The sequence below is a fragment of the Lissotriton vulgaris genome, chromosome 2_1, assembly GCF_964263255.1.
Source record: "Lissotriton vulgaris chromosome 2_1, aLisVul1.2, whole genome shotgun sequence".
In the NCBI taxonomy this organism is placed as follows: domain Eukaryota; kingdom Metazoa; phylum Chordata; class Amphibia; order Caudata; family Salamandridae; genus Lissotriton; species Lissotriton vulgaris.
The window spans coordinates 1,194,873,209-1,194,891,097 of NC_141687.1; positions in this window are offsets into that span (position 1 = coordinate 1,194,873,209).

Consider the following 17,889-nt stretch of genomic DNA (forward strand, 5'->3'; position numbering starts at 1 on the left):
TCAAATGTTTTTGAACTACATTTTGGAGGTGTCAGGCAGTGTTACAATTGGGTGCAATTATAAACAGTACATGCGATACTTGTTTTATGCAGAAAGTAGTGATCATGGTGTTGGTAACAGAACATAACACCGTAATTAGATATACCTTCATACAACTCATCAGAAGAAAATGCAATTTACTGCTCTAGATCTTGTAGCATATCATGTACTGCATCAATGTCCCAATCATCAGAATAAGTACTAGAGGTGATGATATAATTTAAAGAAATTTTAAACAAATATGGAGTTTTCATAAATTCAGTCGGGCCATACACATAGTACCATAGCCTGTCCCATACTATTCCTTCTGGAACTGGAGCTGCTGTAATGTTCACCGGGGACATGTACCTTTGTTCATGGTGCGATGATGCATGTGGTTTCAATACCAAGTTCACAAGTTGGACTACAGAGTGTTCTGTGAGATAATGTCCATTCAGAAGCAGGAAGAAGACAGTTACCAAACTATTCCAGAGGACCAGGAAAAGTAACCCAATTTAATCCAAAGGTGCAGCCAAGGTGTAACAAAGTATGTCTTTTTCAGCCAGAGATAGAGAGAACGCACTTATAGCTTGAAAGGGAGAGGCGGCGTCAACGTGTCTCCGTAGAGAAATTATCATAGTCCACAAAGTAGCCAGATGCTGCCTGGTCTATTTTTGGCAGCTCAGCAGGCTTTGTACAACCAGGAGCTGACTCAATCTTTGGTATATTGACGTAGATCTTGTTTTCATCGAGTTGCCAAATTGAAATCTGTGTCTCTGTATTAGTCGATTATACAGTTACTGTTGTTTCAACAGGGAGAAGAAATACTTCATTGTTGTTAACTGTTTCTTGCTGGATAGGGGAATCTTCTTTAGTTTTAAAGCTTCATCTGAACGTACTACAGGGTAGCTAGAGGAGAGCCGTGGCTACAGAGGATGCCATGTGGCCTACTGTTGAGAATTAACCTCATAATGTGGTTTGATCAGATCAATGGAGACAAACCTTTTGTCTCATCGACCGTCAAGGAGGGGAAGAAGTACAGTTCTGGTACTTTCAATAGCCCAGACAGGTACAGATGTTCTATATGATGGTCCAAATTCTTTCTTGTCCACAGTTTATTCCTCAGCCGCGTCTTGCCAGAACAACCTTCACTTCCTCAATGGTGGTGCGTTTTACTTGGACATTGCTTTATTCAACCCCAAATTCATTTAGTTCCTGTAAAACAGCCATTCATTTATGTCAAACAGTGTGTCTGCTGTGACTGTGCCGACATTTTTGTGAGGTCTAGGACCCACATTCTTAACCCAAACCGGATTTCATATGGAGTACGACCACCCAGGGATGTTCTTGGCATCTTGTTAAGTGCCCACTTGACCCCATATAGGTGATGGACCAACTGCGACCTGAGCCTAGTACCCTCACTGCTGAAGACTGCTTTAAGTCATGGTTCTTCCTCGCATCTACTGAATTTCCCTCAGGATGATAGGGGGAGGAGTACAGCAAGGTCACACCCAAATCTCCCATGCCTTCTTTGTAAGACCAAGAGCTAAATCTGAGTCCTGGTTGTAATGTAGTGTGCCAATTGTATATATCCCTAAAAAGACTCATAAGTCCTTGATAACATTTTGGGCATCAGCCGACCACTGTGGCCATAACCACAGGAATCTAACAAAACACACAGTATGATGGACGGAATGTTGGACCGGAATCAAGCATCCTAGGACCGGTTTCTGGCTATCAGCCTTCATCAGCCAGGATAGCTTGACTCCAGTGGCGTAGTGAGCACGGGACCCACGTCTGGGCATACCCTTCCCACATAGGGTGAACAGCAAAACACACAAGATGATGGACGGAATGTTGCGCAATGGCAAAACATTCACCCCCAGTCCCAGATCTAGGTTTAATCCATCGTTATTTTGCTCACCAAGCCACCCCAGTTCAGACATGGCCATATGCAAATCAGTCTTGACCCTGTGCGTCATGGGAACATTCCAACCCGAACTGCCAAGCCATGTCTTCCCTGGACCGGAATCAAGCATCCTAGGACCGGTTTCTGGCTATCAGCTTTCATCAGCCAGGATAGCTTTACTCCAGTGCTGTAGTGAGCACAGGACCCACGTCTGGGCATACCCTTCCCACATAGGGTGAACAGCAAAACACACAAGATGATGGATGGAATGTTGCACAATGGCAAAACATTCACCCCCAGTCACAGATCTGGGTTTAATCCATTGTTATTTTGCTCATCAAGCCACTCCAGTTCAGACATGGCCATGTCTCTCACTGCAGCAGCCTGTACCACTGAGAGTATTTTTTCAGTAGGTGCAAACACATTTCAGCGTTTGTATTTAAATGAGATTTGTATGCTATATCACCTTAATTGAATATGATCTAGGTATACCCTGTTGATCCAGCAACTATACGGATCACCAGTTTGGTGGTGTTCACACATGTTTGGAAGCTATCATGCCAGCTTGCATGGAACGAAAAATCTTTGGATGTTCCTGTGTTCAATGTGTTATTGAAAAGTCTTGTCTAATCAAATGGTAGCATGGTTTTACCCATTCTATGGAATCCAAAATTAAAAAATCCTAAAATGGTTTGTGATCTTTTCAGAGTCATTGGAGGTTGGAGCAACTCACCTTTTTCTAAAAAATTGTCACCAGGCTTTTGGCTTCACTCGACAACTCGTATCCTAAAAGTCGGACATTGGAATGGACAAACCCCAGAATTATGTGTCCTAGTCTGTCCAAGTTTTTCATCAATTAATTGTCCGTTAGATAGATATCATCTACATAGGATAATGTCTACTCTCAAAATTATGAAGAAACTCCATTACTCTGGCTGAAAACAGACCAGGGCTTTTCTTATATCTCTGGGGCAAACGACAAAATTGCCACTGCAAGCCTAGCACTGAAAATGCTGTCCAAGATCTGCTTCCAGGCTATTGCCCACATGCATCAAGCACTTTTGCATTCGCAAACGGTGCGATTCCTTAAAATCGGCCGTTTGCGAATGCAAAAGTGCTTTTTCAGATGCATCATCATTTCTGAATGGAATTCGCTGATTTTGCGACTTTCCAGAATGCGAATGCATTTAAGGAATCGCAAATTTGCGATTCCTTAAATGCAATGCATCATTCAGAAATGAAATTGCGAGAACAAGGTTTGGAAGTGCAAATTACCACGAGGTTGACCCTCGTGGTAAATTGCGAAAATTTTTTAAAATGTACTAATTTACATTTTAAACGATGTCATGTTACAGACACACATGTCCTTAGGACATGTGTGTGTGAAACATCCATTTCAAATTACATTTCGGGGGTGCAGGGGGGGTCCTTTGGACCCCCCCCTGCACCCATGAAATTTTCTAAGTGCCATTCGCAATTTCCATTGATTCCTATGGGCCTTTTGGCCCATAGGAATCAATGGGAATTGCGAATTCGCAATTTTGAAGTCACAAAATATTTGCGAGTCGGTAAAAATTGCGAATTTTACCGAATCGGAAATATTTTGCACTTTCCATGATGCATCCCGTTTTGCGAATCCATATTTGCGATTCGGTAAAATTCGCAAATTTGGAAACGCAAAACGGGAGTTTGATGCATGTGGGCACATATATTTTGGCAGCAGAATTCATATGAGATATCTAGTATTGTTTTGTATTTCTTCGCACAATACCATTCATTAGCGTGGCACCGTGTACATTTTGTCATGCGAACGTGCGAGTGGAAGTGTTTAAATGTCTCTAATCTAATACTGGACGTTATGAATTGTCTGGTTTCATTACGGGATACAAGAGATTAATCATTTATGAGGTGCAATATTCTATTTCACCTTGATATTCAAGTTGTTCTAAGATTTCCCTAACTTGTTTTTTAGCTTCATGTCATATTGGGTATTGTCTCTGGGTTTGTGGAGTTCTTTTCAATGGGATCTTGTGATGAGGCGACACATCATCCCACCCAACATGATTTCAGTATAATGCTAGAGCTAGTGCTAATGCCCACTCCATGGCGGAGAATGTTTTGAGGTGCCGGGTTTTTAGAGACCCGGCGGTGCCAGGGGACCACACCCGAAGACCTCTAGGTTCTCCCTGTTCTGGACTTACAGAAACACAGAGTCTTCTAGTTGAAGTCAGAGATCGAGTTTTATTGGCTGCAACCAAGTAACATGTGTCCTAGAAGTACGACAGCACGGGCCGTAAGTTCTCAGGAGACTGTTCGTTTTTACAGAACCAGACTTCTCCTTATATACATAAATACCAGCTGCAGGCAAGAATTCTTAAGTGTATGATATGGCAATACAAATATTTCCACAATAATACAAAGACGAAGTCATGCTGGTCAGCACATATTTCAGATGTCCAGTTGGTGATGGATTACCCCGTCAGATCCAGAACTCCCATCAGATATCGATGAAATGCCAATAAGGTCGAGCACCCTCCCATCATAAAACGGGTCATAAACAAGAATCATGGACAGGTGTGTGTGTGTATGGAAAACAGGGTCTGTATGTAGTGAAGGGTTTATGACATGTTGTGCCTTGATGATATCTGGCTCGGCCACTGGGCGAGGAGCTGCCCAAACAGGCTTGGCTGGAGGCAGTGGAGTCAGCTCGGCCAGGTCATGGGGAAGTCAGCTACGGTGGACGTGTCCTTTCAGATCAAACTCGGTTTTAATCAATTGACTATATGAGGGCAAGTCATAAGATGGATGCCGTTTACAAAATGGAGTCTGCGGGTTCGAGACGGAAATCAAGATTTGAGGGTGTTAGCATCATTTAATCATGACGCGAATGCATAGGGATGATGTCCTAATCATTACCGGTTCGTAGATACCAAATTCGTCATGGTACGACGGTATTTTATAACACGAGTGTTGGACCTCGATATCTGTGGAACAGCAGGGTCCAAATTTACAGTACCACTGACCCACCTTTTGCCCTCATATTAGGCAATAACTTGCGCTAGTCAGAGTCCAAATCTGTATTGAAGAATTCACGGAGATGCTGCTGTAGCATCATTCTGTTGCTCAGTTCGTCCCTTGACACAGGCTTCCTTACACATGAAGTGGCGCAGAGGCCACATATTGCAGGAGCGCACTGTACAAACAGGCAGAACATAAACAGAACGGCTAAGATCATCCCAATGAAGATCAGAGTTTTCCATCCCCAGGCAGAGATCAGTTCCCAGAACCACCCTAGCAGAGACCAATTTCCTTTTTCTATGTGAAGAGAATCAGAGATTTGGTGTAACTTGGAGATGGCCTGGTACACTGTCGGAGCATTATCGGGGATGACAATGCAGCAACTAGATTGGATCACTCTACATACACCACCACGGTCTGCAAGTATGACATCCAGGGCAACCCGGTTTTGAAGGGTCATAAGTCGATCCGACTGAAGCTCAGCTGTCAAGTTGCTAAGGGCACCGGCCGTTTCAGTCACGGCGGACTCAACTATTCTCGTCAATTGTCGAATGTTCCTGCTGTTCACCATAGGCCCCCAAAATGGCAGAAAACCCTTTGCGAAGTCTCCAAATTCTTGACCCGCAGTGTCGTCTTGACTCACGACACCCCTAACTGTCCTTGTCCGGTGGTAATCTGCCCCGGCCGTGTAGGTGGGTGGCAGCAGAAACGAGATGAAACATGTGCCCGAGAAGTCAGAGGGCAACCATGTGTAGGCTTTGTCATGGCAGACAAAATAGGTGCCTTTAGCCGCCAGGAATGGAGGGGAAGTTCGGGAGGCAAACACATATGTTTCCGTGCATATGCTCTTCCCCAACTGTGCTTTGGGATCCCTGCCAATACCTTGCAGACATAAGTGACCACGGTGGGGTACTACCCAGACTGGGGAGGATTTCTTTGATTTCTGGTTCTCACTTAGGGAAATCCCATACTTGGTGATGTTCCATCTACTGTATGGTGTAAACTCATCTTTGGGAGTGGCTCTAACTGTGTCGATATCTCTACTCATATTTCGGATTCCTGCCACTAGTGCCTTATTGTTTAAGTTCTCCCCTCGAACATATGGTTCAAGGGAAAACAGGAACATGGTCTGGAAAGCCCACAGAGAACCGAAGTAACTAAATGGCAGGACAAAGTAAGGGATGCCCTTATCCGTAGTGTGTGGCATGAGTCCGCATATCCAACAGCTCGTAGTGTTCATCACAGATTGGTGCTGGTGGAGGGGTTGGACAAATGAGTTGTTTACGAATTCTAATCTTCTAGCAGACTCGTGATCAGGTAAAGGGTGAAAGGAGTATGTGGGAACAGTAGGAGGTGGTGTGAGCTGGGTGTTGTGTATGAATGGAACTCGAAAAATGGACAGAGCATAGCCAGTTGAAAACATTATTATACTACACAACATTGAGATGCTCACTACTAGAAATCGTCTCTTTGCCATTACAATACATATTTTCTTTTCAAAGTTCATGTGTCTAGCAGGTCTCTCTACCCTCGGAAACTCCATCCTCTGGTTGCTGCCCGCGGTGGGAGGTTGCTTCTGCCAAGATGTGCGCTCTGACCAGTCTGGGGTAATTCCCTCAGACTGACCAGAACCGTTGACCTAGGCGTCCCCGGCTGCACTCCTCAGACTTCAACCGCGGCCTTAGCAGCAGAACCGGATGGCGGTTCGGAAATCAAAAATGCGCTAGTTCCCTGGGCGAGAGAGCTGTGGAATCAAAAAATAGTTCATGGGAAAAGGGAAGATCGCACTAGTTCGAGTGTGTCAGTTCCTTGGTCTTGACCTCAGATTATATCGTTCTTTTCCAGGCACGGTGTGATCTTCAAACAGTGTTTCAGGTTCTGTAGTGTCCAACTGCAGCGACGGTGGCACAGATTCTTGCAAAATACAATCGCTCTCTTTGTCGGTACCAGTTCCTTTTATTCGTGCATCGCTGAAGGGGACAAAACGTGGTATAAACTCAGTCTCGGAGTCAGCGACTCCTTGCTGGACCCATCGGTCGTATGGAAGGGGCAACGGGACCCTTTTGCAATGGGCGCCGTGCACCCAATGTTTCTTTCCGTGGACACGTACTGCAGAGCGGGTGGACAGTAAAACCTGGAAAGGTCCGGTCCAGCGAGGCTCCTCGTTCTTTGTTCTCCTGAAGTTGCGAATCAGGATCCAGGAGCCAGGTTCGATAGCGTGGCCTGGATCATCAGATGCCGGTGGAGAGGAGCTGTGGACCTGTTGATGTAAAGCATGTAGTTTAGTTGTCAATTCGTGCAAATAGTCAAACAGTGCAGGGTATTCGATCTCATTGAGCTTTCTTGGCCTCGGTACTCCCCATATATTTGCTGGGCGCCCGAACACGATCTCGTGTGGGCTAAGTCCCAGTCTAGAATGGATAATCATCCTGGTAGACAGGAGTGCTAAAGGCAGGGCGTCTGGCCACTTGAGACCTGTGCTGGCTTGGATTTTGGCCAGTTTCAATTTTAACGTGCCATTATAGCACTCTACCAGGCCTGCCGATTGAGGGTGGTTTGCAGCATGGAACTTCTGGCGGATGCCTAGACACTCACACACTCTCTTCATTACTCGTCCCACAAATTCACTTCCATTATCACTCCAGACAATCCTAGGCATGCCGAATCTAGGGAAGAATTCTTTGACAAGGGCTTTGGCAGTTGACAATGCAGTGTTGTTCTTAAGGGGGTACGCTTCTACCCACCTGGAGAAGGCGCAAACGACAACAAGGACATATTTCAGGTTATTGCACCTCTCCATGTGAATGAAGTCGAGTTGCAAGACCTCGAACGGATACGTTGGAGGTGCAAAATGACCAGCTGGGGTTGGGGTTCCTCTACCGGGATTGTGCTTCAAACACACTGTGAGAAGGTGGCCTGATATGCAGTGCTCACTATTCTAGTGAACACTATGTATCAGTCCAGCAACCCTTATTGATGATTGGTTGTAAGTCAACCTTATAGACCAGCTATCCTAGTAGCGTGGATACGAGCAGTCTAAGGCTAAAGACTCGAGAGGGCATGTTAAGCCAGCTGTTTACCACACATATACCCCTTGAATACCAAGTGAAAGGACACCACACAAGTGTTATGAAAATAAACAGTTATTTATTAAGAATCACAACAGCCCTGTACTCTTTATGAGGACAGGGTACTAAGCACAAACCAAAACTCTTACAAAAATACTTAAGTTAGCACAGTATATACAAATGCCCGAGGGGCACGGAAAACCATATACTTGAAAAGTGGAATGCGAAATTACTAGCAGGTAAGTACAGTACTAATAGGCTTTGGAATCACTAGGACTTGACTATAGAATCGTTAGATTACTTCTAGGAGACCCAGGGGACTCGGGTGCAGTGTGTGCACTCTCACGCGAGATGCGGGACAAAGTCTATGGTAGCTAGAAATTGCAAAGTTAGTGTTCTCGGGCGAACCCGACCTGGTAGGAGGAAAACGAAAGTGGATTCTGACCCTTGGATAGTGAGGCTATGCTGGGGCACCGAAATGCTGAAGTTACCTAGCCCAGGGGCTGCAGCTGCATAGGACTCAAAAGACTTCGGGAATCCTCGTAGACGGACCAGGAGCCTGGAAGAAAGAAGTTGCTGGCAGGCGACCAGTGAAGAAAGTTCGATGGATCCAAGCCTGGATCGAAGGAAGATGACACCTGAAAGCAGAGGGGACCAAGTTCGAGACTACTAGCCAGTAGTCAGTGGGCACCAGGAGGGCACCGGATGGTAGCCACCTCGACTAGGTGAGTGGGTGACGCTGTGCTCGAAGATCTCACGGACCAGGAGGCGTTGTCGGCGACCAGGAAGGAGGAGCGAGCTGTCCCACGAAGATTGAAGCTGTCGGCGTCGCTGGACCCAGGATTGGGCAACAAAGCCTTGGCAAATTCAAGCCCACGCGGTGGACCTAAAATGGCGTCTGGAGTGGACCAGGAGGGTCGGGGGTGCCTCTCTTGAAGAAGGAAGCAAGGGCCAGTCTGGAGCAACCAGACCAGCAGCAGTGATGTCGTCGGGCGTCGTGAAGAAGGCCACAAGCCAGCCGGCTAGTAGCCACACAGCGCGGTGAGCACGCAAAAGCAGAAGGGCCCCACGCAGATCGTGGAGATGCTGGAGGGCTGATCTTCGGCGCTGGAGCTGCTCAGGGTTGGGGCTTCTCGGACCCCAAAGCACTCACCAGTGGAGCACACGGTGGGCTTGTTGCAAAGAAGTCGTGCAGTCTTGGCGATCGTCGGTCCCTCGAGGTCTCGTCGCACTCACGGTTCTCAGCTTTGCTGTAGAGGTGAGTAGAGGTCAGAGGTGCCAGGGAAGCCGGGTCTCGTCGAGCTGGGTCGTCGGATTCGTGATGAAGGACTTGCAGCAGACCGCAGTGTTCTTAGGATGGTGCCTGCGGATGCAGGGTGACTACTCCTTAGCCACAAGGGAGAATCTTGAGGAAGAAATCTTGAAGTCCTTTCGCAGAAAGTCGTGTCTTGATTCCAAAGATGATCTAATTTGAACAGGGGGCCCGCTCTCATCTTTATACTAAAAAGGGGGCTGACCCGGTGACTAGGTCCTGCCTATGGGTGGGACTAGGAGGGGGGTGGTTACACCCCTCTCCCCTGCCGGACTTCCCCAGGCCATGGGCTGGTGTGCCCCTGGAACTGGTTCTGACTGGCCTATGCGTAGTGAGCACCGGGGTGCCACTCAGCAGTCACCTTCCTGAAAAGCCCTGCCTACCCAGGATACACAAAACCATGTCTGGGACGGTGCTAGCACCGTCCCGGACAGGAAACCCTTTGTCCAGGCCTCTCTCCCTGGAAGGACTCCCAGCAGCAGGAGGTCAGACTCGTGTCTGTGGTGGCAGCATCCATTTTGTGGAGCTGAGGCTTCAGTTAACTTTAACCGGGGTTCACAGTTACATACATGTCGTGTCCCTCTAGAAGGGTGGAATGCTAACCCCGTCGCCAGAATTGGCGAGGGGTTAGTATTCCAATTCGTATGACACCTTACTCGACATGTTTTGATAAAGCAATACCAAAGTTAGCATTTAACCGCGAGGATTATAATGCACTTAAGAGTATATGGTATGCGATATCATGGAACAGCTATTAGGACTTGGTTCCGCAAGCTGCAGACAGGCTCAGCTCATGCCAGAGCACCATCTCACACGATCCCAAGCACTCTGCCTTCAGGATTGTCAAGGCATGCCATAGGAGTGACTGATAGGAATCTGTGTGTCCATTTTAGGGTTAGGTATAGGTATACTACACCTACAGCAAAGGGTGATTACACGACTTTGCCCCAGCTGTCATGCAGCCAGTTGTGTCAAATTTAGGAGGCCAGCTAGGGGTGGCATAATACATGCTGCAGCCCCTGGCAGCCCTGGGTACACCTATGCCCTGAGTTACAGGGTCTGATAAGGTGGCCCAGTACCAATTGGTAAATGCACCTAGGGTACACGTTGTAATTTAGAAAGAGAACAGCCAGGCTGTGGGTCTGATTGGCAGGCCCACAGCCAGAGAAAGTCGTAAACCAGTGAAACAAAAGCAAAAAATCTGGGTGATCATAGGATTGCAGACCCTACTCTCCTACATGACCCCCCCCCCCAAACTTTGGGACAGTAAGCTAACCTTGACCAGGTGAGTCTTCTTGTTCTAAGTGGAAATATCTGGAGAGCCCATCGGCATTGCCATGATCAGTACCAGGTCTATGTTCCACTGTAAAGTCCATCACCTGTAGGGAAATGGACCACCTAAGCAGTTTGGGGTTTTCACCCTTCATCTGATTTAGCCACAAGAGGGGCTTATGGTCGGTCTGAATCTTGAAGTGAGTGCCAAACAAGTATGGCCTCAGCTTCTTCAGGGCCCAAACCACAGCAAAGGCCTCCCTCTCATTAGCTGACCAATTCTTCTCTCTGGGGGTCAGCCCTCTGCTTATAAAAGCAATGGGCTGGTCTTGACCATCAAAATTCAGCTGAGATAGAACAGCTCCCACACCCAACTCAGAAGCATCTGTTTGGACAATGAATGGTTTGGAGTAGTCTGGACTCTTAAGGATAGGTGCTGTGCACATGGCCTGCTTTAGGTCATCGAATGCTTTTTGACAGCCTGCTGTCCACTGAACTTTTTTTGGCATTTTCTTACTTGTCAGTTCATTTAATGGAGTCACAATTGATCCATAGTTCCTGACAAACTTCCTATAGTAACCAGTCAGGCCCAAGAAAGCTCGAACCTGAGTCTGGGTGGTTGGAGGAGTCCAGTCCCTGATTGACTGTATTTTGCTCTCCAGTGGCTGCACCTGGCCTCCACCTACAAGGTGGCCCAGGTATACAACCTGTGTCTGCCCTATCTGGCACTTGGTGGCCTTGATAGTGAGGCCTGCTGCTTGCAGAGCCTCTAACACTTTCCTCAGGTGGACCAGGTGATCCTCCCAGGTGGAGCTAAAGACAGCAATATCATCTAGATATGCTGCACAGAAGTCATCCAGCCCAGTGAGAACTTGATTCACCAACCTTTGGAAGGTGGCAGGTGCATTTTTCAGACCAAAGGGCATTACCACAAATTGATAATGCCCACCAGGGGTTGAAAATGCTGTCTTGGGCTTGGCATCCTCAGCTAATCTGATTTGCCAATACCCAGCTGTTAAGTCAAATGTGCTTAAGTAGTTGGCTGAAGCCAATCTATCTATCAGCTCATCTGCCCTTGGTATTGGGTGGGCATCAGTCTTAGTGACTGCATTGAGACCCCTGTAGTCTACGCAAAACCTCATCTCTCTCTTACCATCCTGGGTGTGAGGTTTTGGCACTAGAACTACTGGACTAGCCCAAGGGCTATCTGAGGGTTCAATGACTCCCAACTCCAACATTTTCTGCACTTCAGTTTTTATGCAGTCTCTAACATGATCAGGCTGCCTGTAGATTTTACTCTTAACTGGCAGACTGTCACCAGTGTCAACCTAATGGGTACACCAATTGGTCTGACTGGGTGTCAGAGAAAACATATGTCTGAAAGACTGAAGAACCTGTTTACAGTCTTTCTGTTGATGCTCAGAGAGGCTGCCACAAAATACAACACCATCTACTGACCCATCATCAGGATTCTGAGTGAGCAGGTCTGGGAGAGGGTCACTCTCTTCCTCCTGTCCCTCATCTATGGCCATGAGCAAGCTCATGTCCTTCCTGTCGACATATGCTTTGAGCCTGTTGACATGGAGCACCCTGTGGGGGCTCCTGGGAGTTCCAAGGTCCACCAGGTAGGTGACCTCTCCCTTTTGCTCAAGAATTGTGTGGGGCCCAGACCATTTGTCTTTGAGTGCTGCTGGGGCCACTGGCTCCAACACCCACACCTTCTGTCCAGGCTGATAAACAGTCAGGACAGCCTTTTGGTCATGCCAAGCTTTTTGAAGTTCTTGACTGGCCTTAAGGTTTTCTGATGCCTTCTCCATATACTCAGCCATCCTGGAGCGGAGACCAAGTACATAGTCCACTATGCTGGTTGCAGGCTTTTTGAGAGGTCTCTCCCATCCTTCCTTCACCAAACACAGGGGGCCTCTCACAGGATGCCCATACAAAAGTTCAAAAGGGCTGTAGCCAACCCCCTTTTGTGGGACCTCTCTGTAAGCAAACAGAAGGCAGGGAATCAGGACATCCCATCTACGCCTGAGCTTTTCAGGTAGTCCATGAATCATCCCTTTGAGGGTCCTGTTGAACCTTTCAACAAGCCCATTGCATTGTGGATGATAGGGTGTAGTGAATTTGTAATTGACACCACATTCCTTCCACATAGCAGTTAAGTAGCTTGACATGAAGTTTGCACCTCTGTCAGAGACAACCTCCTTAGGGAAGCCCACTCTGGAGAACACTCCAACTAGGGCCCTTGCCACTACAGGTGCTGTAGTGGTCCTAAGTGGAATAGCTTCAGGATACCTGGTGGCATGATCCACTACCACCAGTATAAACTTGTGCCCTGATGCTGTCTGGGGTTCCATTGGACCAACAATGTCAATCCCCACTCTTTCAAAGGGCACCCCCACCACAGGCATTGGTATAAGGGGGGCCTTTGTTGTGCCACCTGACTTACCACTGGCTTGGCAAGTGACACAGGAGCGACAAAACTCCTTGGTATCCTCATTCATGTGAGGCCAGTGAAAGTGTGAGACAAGCCTGTCCCAAGTCTTTGTCTGGCCTAAGTGACCTGCTAAGGGAATCTCATGGGCCAAGGTAAGTAGGAAACCTCTCTGAGACAAGGGTACAACCAGCCTCCTGGTCATGCCAGGCTTGGGGTCTCTTGACTCAGTGTACAGGAGTCCATCTTCCCAGTACACCTTGTGGGTACCTGTGGCGTTCCCAGGAGCCTCCGCAGCAGCCTGCTGTCTGAGGGGTTCAAGAGAAGGGCAGCTTAACTGGTCCTTCCCCAGGTCTTCCCTTGAGGGTCCCCCTGAACCCAAGAATTCAACTTGATCAAGTTCAAACTCTCTGGGCTCAGTTTCCCTCAATTCCTGTAGGTCAGCCTCCTCTGAGACTTGATCCTCAACCTGGGGCAAGGGGGAAGGCACAGCCTTAACCCTACTGCTCTTCTTCTTGGGAGGTATCTGGTCCATTGTTCCAGGATCCAGCACCTGTTCAGTGGGGCATTTCCTGACCTGTGACCTGGTCACAGCAAACACATGTGCTGGCAAGCCTAACATTTCCATGTGAGTCCTCTGCTCCACTTCTAACCATTGTGATGACTCCAAATCATTGCCCAACAAACAATCCACTGGGAGGTCTGAACTAACTACAACCTTCTTTTGGCCAGTTACCCCTCCCCAGGAGAAAGCTACAATTACCATACTGTGATTGGTAGTGACATTGCTTGCATTGGTCACCAGGAATTCTGTACCTGGCATGATCTGTCCAGGGTCCACAAAGTTAGGTGTCACCATTGTGACACTGGCACAAGTGTCCCTATAGGCCTGAGCCATTCTTCCATTAATGAAAGGCGTCTGTCTGTATTTGCCCAAAGTATTGGGACTTATGTCAGGGGACATGTCCATATCCCCTGTACTGACAAGGACAGCCTGAGTGAGTGTACCAACTAAGTTGTCACACCCCTCAGAACCCAGGGTTAACCCTACTAAACCCTTGGGAGGTGCACTACCACTGCTGGCTGTACTAGGGGGCACAGGTGCCTTAGGGGCTGCAGTGGCAGGAGTCTGCCCTCCTCCTTTCTTGGTGCACTCACTAAACCAGTGAGTTGTACTTTTGCAGTATTGGCACCACCTTTTAGATTGGCCTTCTTGGTTTTTCTTCTTCTAGGGAGCCTGACCCCCACCCTCTTTGGGTTGTTGGGGACCTGTCGAAGACTTCTGGTCATTTTGTTCCCCCTTAGAATCTTTACCCTTCTGGTCTGCTTTCTTCTGACCACCTTGATTCTGGCCCTGGTTCTGTTTAACTCTTGTTCTAACCCATCTGTCTGCCTTCTTTCCCAATTCTTGGGGAGAGGTCAGATCTGAGTCAACAAGATGCTGATGCAACAACTGGTTCTGACAATTGTTTAAAATTTGTTCTCTCATCATCAAATTGTACAATCCTTTATAATCAGTAACCTTACTGCCCAGCAACCAGCCCTCAAAAGCCTTAGTGGCACAATCTACAAAGTCAGACCAATCTTGAGACTGAGTTTTCTGGGTATCCCTGAACAGCACCCTGTACTGCTCAGTGGTTAGGCCAAATCCTTCAACCAGTGTATTTTTCAAGATTTGGTAATTGTTAGCATCCTCCACTCTTGTAGTGAGGAGCTTGTCTCTACCTTTACCTTCAAAGGAGAGCCACAAGATAGCTGCCCACTGACTCTGGGGGACACCTTGCACAGTGCAGGCCCTCTCCAAAGCAGTAATCCATTTGTGGATGTCATCCCTTTGTTTAAAGGGGGGCACTATCTTACCCAGGTGTTTTGTGTCAAAACTCCTTTCCCTATTGCTAGGTACAATGCTGCCACCAGTGGGGACTACCCCACTTAACTGTTGCTCTCTAGCAAAGGCAAGCCTCTCTTTGGCCAGGGCAAGTTCTTCCCTTTCAATCCTCAGGTTGGCTGCCCTTTCTTTAGCTTCATACACTCTCCTCTGAGGGGAAGTCATCCCTCTTTGAGAAGAGTTGTGAGAGCCATTGGTTTGAAGGGATCTGCCAGAGCCTCTTGATAGAGATCTGGCTCGTCCATTCCCAATGTTAAGCTGACCTGATAGTGGCCCCAGGGGTCCCCCAGTACCACTGTCATGTTTGCTTAAGTTGGACCTGGTTAGTCTAACGACTTCTACCTGTCCCTTGTCTGCCTCATCCCCAGAGGGATCCTGATCCTCATCCTCCTCCCCATCCTCATTCTCAGTGGAGAGGTGGATTAGGTCAGGGTCTCCTCTGGTTCCCTCAAGGGGAGGCATGCCTCCTTCTGGATTAGAAGGGCTAAGAAGTCTCTCAGCCTTTCTGGCATCATAAGTCTCTAGGAGACCAATCAGAAAGGAGGTGGTGGGGTTAGCCCCTTGCTTAATCTTCCTAGAGGTACACACTTGTCGTAACTCATGGAAGCTAAGCACAGTATATCTGGAAGGGATGACCTGTGGAGGGTCAACTGACACAAGGGGAGACTCAGAGTTTCCTCCTTTGTCTGACATACTGTTTCTAGTGTGGTGTAAGTGATGCACCTACCTACACTATGTGTTTACCTACTGATCCCTTGCTAAGAGTTGCAGCCAAGGTGTGCTAAGACTTGAGGAGCTGCAACAGCTGGTTCGGTAGAACTCAGAGTATTCTAAGCTTAGTTATATGTACTAACAATACTTATGTGATCTTTCAACAAGATATTCTTAGGATACGTGTGGTAAAACAACAGCAAGCTCAAATCCCAACCGCTGCTCACCAATGTGAGAAGGTGGCCTGATATGCAGTGCTCACTATTCTAGTGAACACTATGTATCAGTCCAGCAACCCTTATTGATGATTGGTTGTAAGTCAACCTTATAGACCAGCTATCCTAGTAGCGTGGATACGAGCAGTCTAAGACTAAAGACTCGAGAGGGCGTGCTAAGCCAGCTGTTTACCACACATATACCCCTTGAATACCAAGTGAAAGGACACCACACAAGTGTTATGAAAATAAACAGTTATTTATTAAGAATCACAACAGCCCTGTACTCTTTATGAGGACAGGGTACTAAGCACAAACCAAAACTCTTACAAAAATACTTAAGTTAGCACAGTATATACAAATGCCCGAGGGGCACGGAAAACCATATACTTAAAGTGGAATGCGAAATTACTAGCAGGTAAGTACAGTACTAATAGGCTTTGGAATCGCTAGGACTTGACTATAGAATCGTTAGATTACTTCTAGGAGACCCAGGGGACTCGGGTGCAGTGTGTGCACTCTCACGCGAGATGCGGGACAAAGTCTATGGTAGCTAGAAATTGCAAAGTTAGTGTTCTCGGGCGAACCCGACCTGGTAGGAGGAAAACGAAAGTGGATTCTGACCCTTGGATAGTGAGGCTATGCTGGGGCACCGAAATGCCGAAGTTACCTAGCCCAGGGGCTGCAGCTGCATAGGACTCAAAAGACGTCGGGAATCCTCGTAGACGGACCAGGAGCCTGGAAGAAAGAAGTTGCTGGCAGGCGACCAGTGAAGAAAGTTCGATGGATCCAAGCCTGGATCGAAGGAAGATGACACCTGAAAGCAGAGGGGACCAAGTTCGAGACTACTAGCCAGTAGTCAGTGGGCACCAGGAGGGCACCGGATGGTAGCCACCTCGACTAGGTGAGTGGGTGACGCTGTGCTCGAAGATCTCACGGACCAGGAGGCGTTGTCGGCGACCAGGAAGGAGGAGCGAGCTGTCCCACGAAGATTGAAGCTGTCGGCGTCGCTGGACCCAGGATTGGGCAACAAAGCCTTGGCAGATTCAAGCCCACGCGGTGGACCTAAAATGGCGTCTGGAGTGGACCAGGAGGGTCCGGGGTGCCTCTCTTGAAGAAGGAAGCAAGGGCCAGTCTGGAGCAACCAGACCAGCAGCAGTGATGTCGTCGGGCGTCGTGAAGAAGGCCACAAGCCAGCCGGCTAGTAGCCACACAGCGCGGTGAGCACGCAAAAGCAGAAGGGCCCCACGCAGATCGTGGAGCTGCTGGAGGGCTGATCTTCGGCGCTGGAGCTGCTCAGGGTTGAGGCTTCTCGGACCCCAAAGCACTCACCAGTGGAGCACACGGTGGGCTTGTTGCAAAGAAGTCGTGCAGTCTTGGCGATCGTCGGTCCCTCGAGGTCTCGTCGCACTCACCGTTCTCAGCTTTGCTGTAGAGGTGAGTAGAGGTCAGAGGTGCCAGGGAAGCCGGGTCTCGTCGAGCTGGGTCGTCGGATTCGTGATGAAGGACTTGCAGCAGACCGCAGTGTTCTTAGGATGGTGCCTGCGGATGCAGGGTGACTACTCCTTAGCCACAAGGGAGAATCTTGAGGAAGAAATCTTGAAGTCCTTTCGCAGAAAGTCGTGTCTTGATTCCAAAGATGATCTAATTTGAACAGGGGGCCCGCTCCCATCTTTATACTAAAAAAGGGGGCTGACCCGGTGACTAGGTCCTGCCTATGGGTGGGACTAGGAGGGGGGTGGTTACACCCCTCTCCCCTGCCGGACTTCCCCAGGCCAGGGGCTGGTGTGCCCCTGGAACTGGTTCTGACTGGCCTATGCGTAGTGAGCACCGGGGTGCCACTCAGCAGTCACCTTCCTGAAAAGCCCTGCCTACCCAGGATACACAAAACCATGTCTGGGACGGTGCTAGCACCGCCCCGGACAGGAAACCCTTTGTCCAGGCCTCCCTCGCTGGAAGGACTCCCAGCAGCAGGAGGTCAGACTCGTGTCTGTGGTGGCAGCATCCATTTTGTGGAGCTGAGGCTTCAGTTAACTTTAAC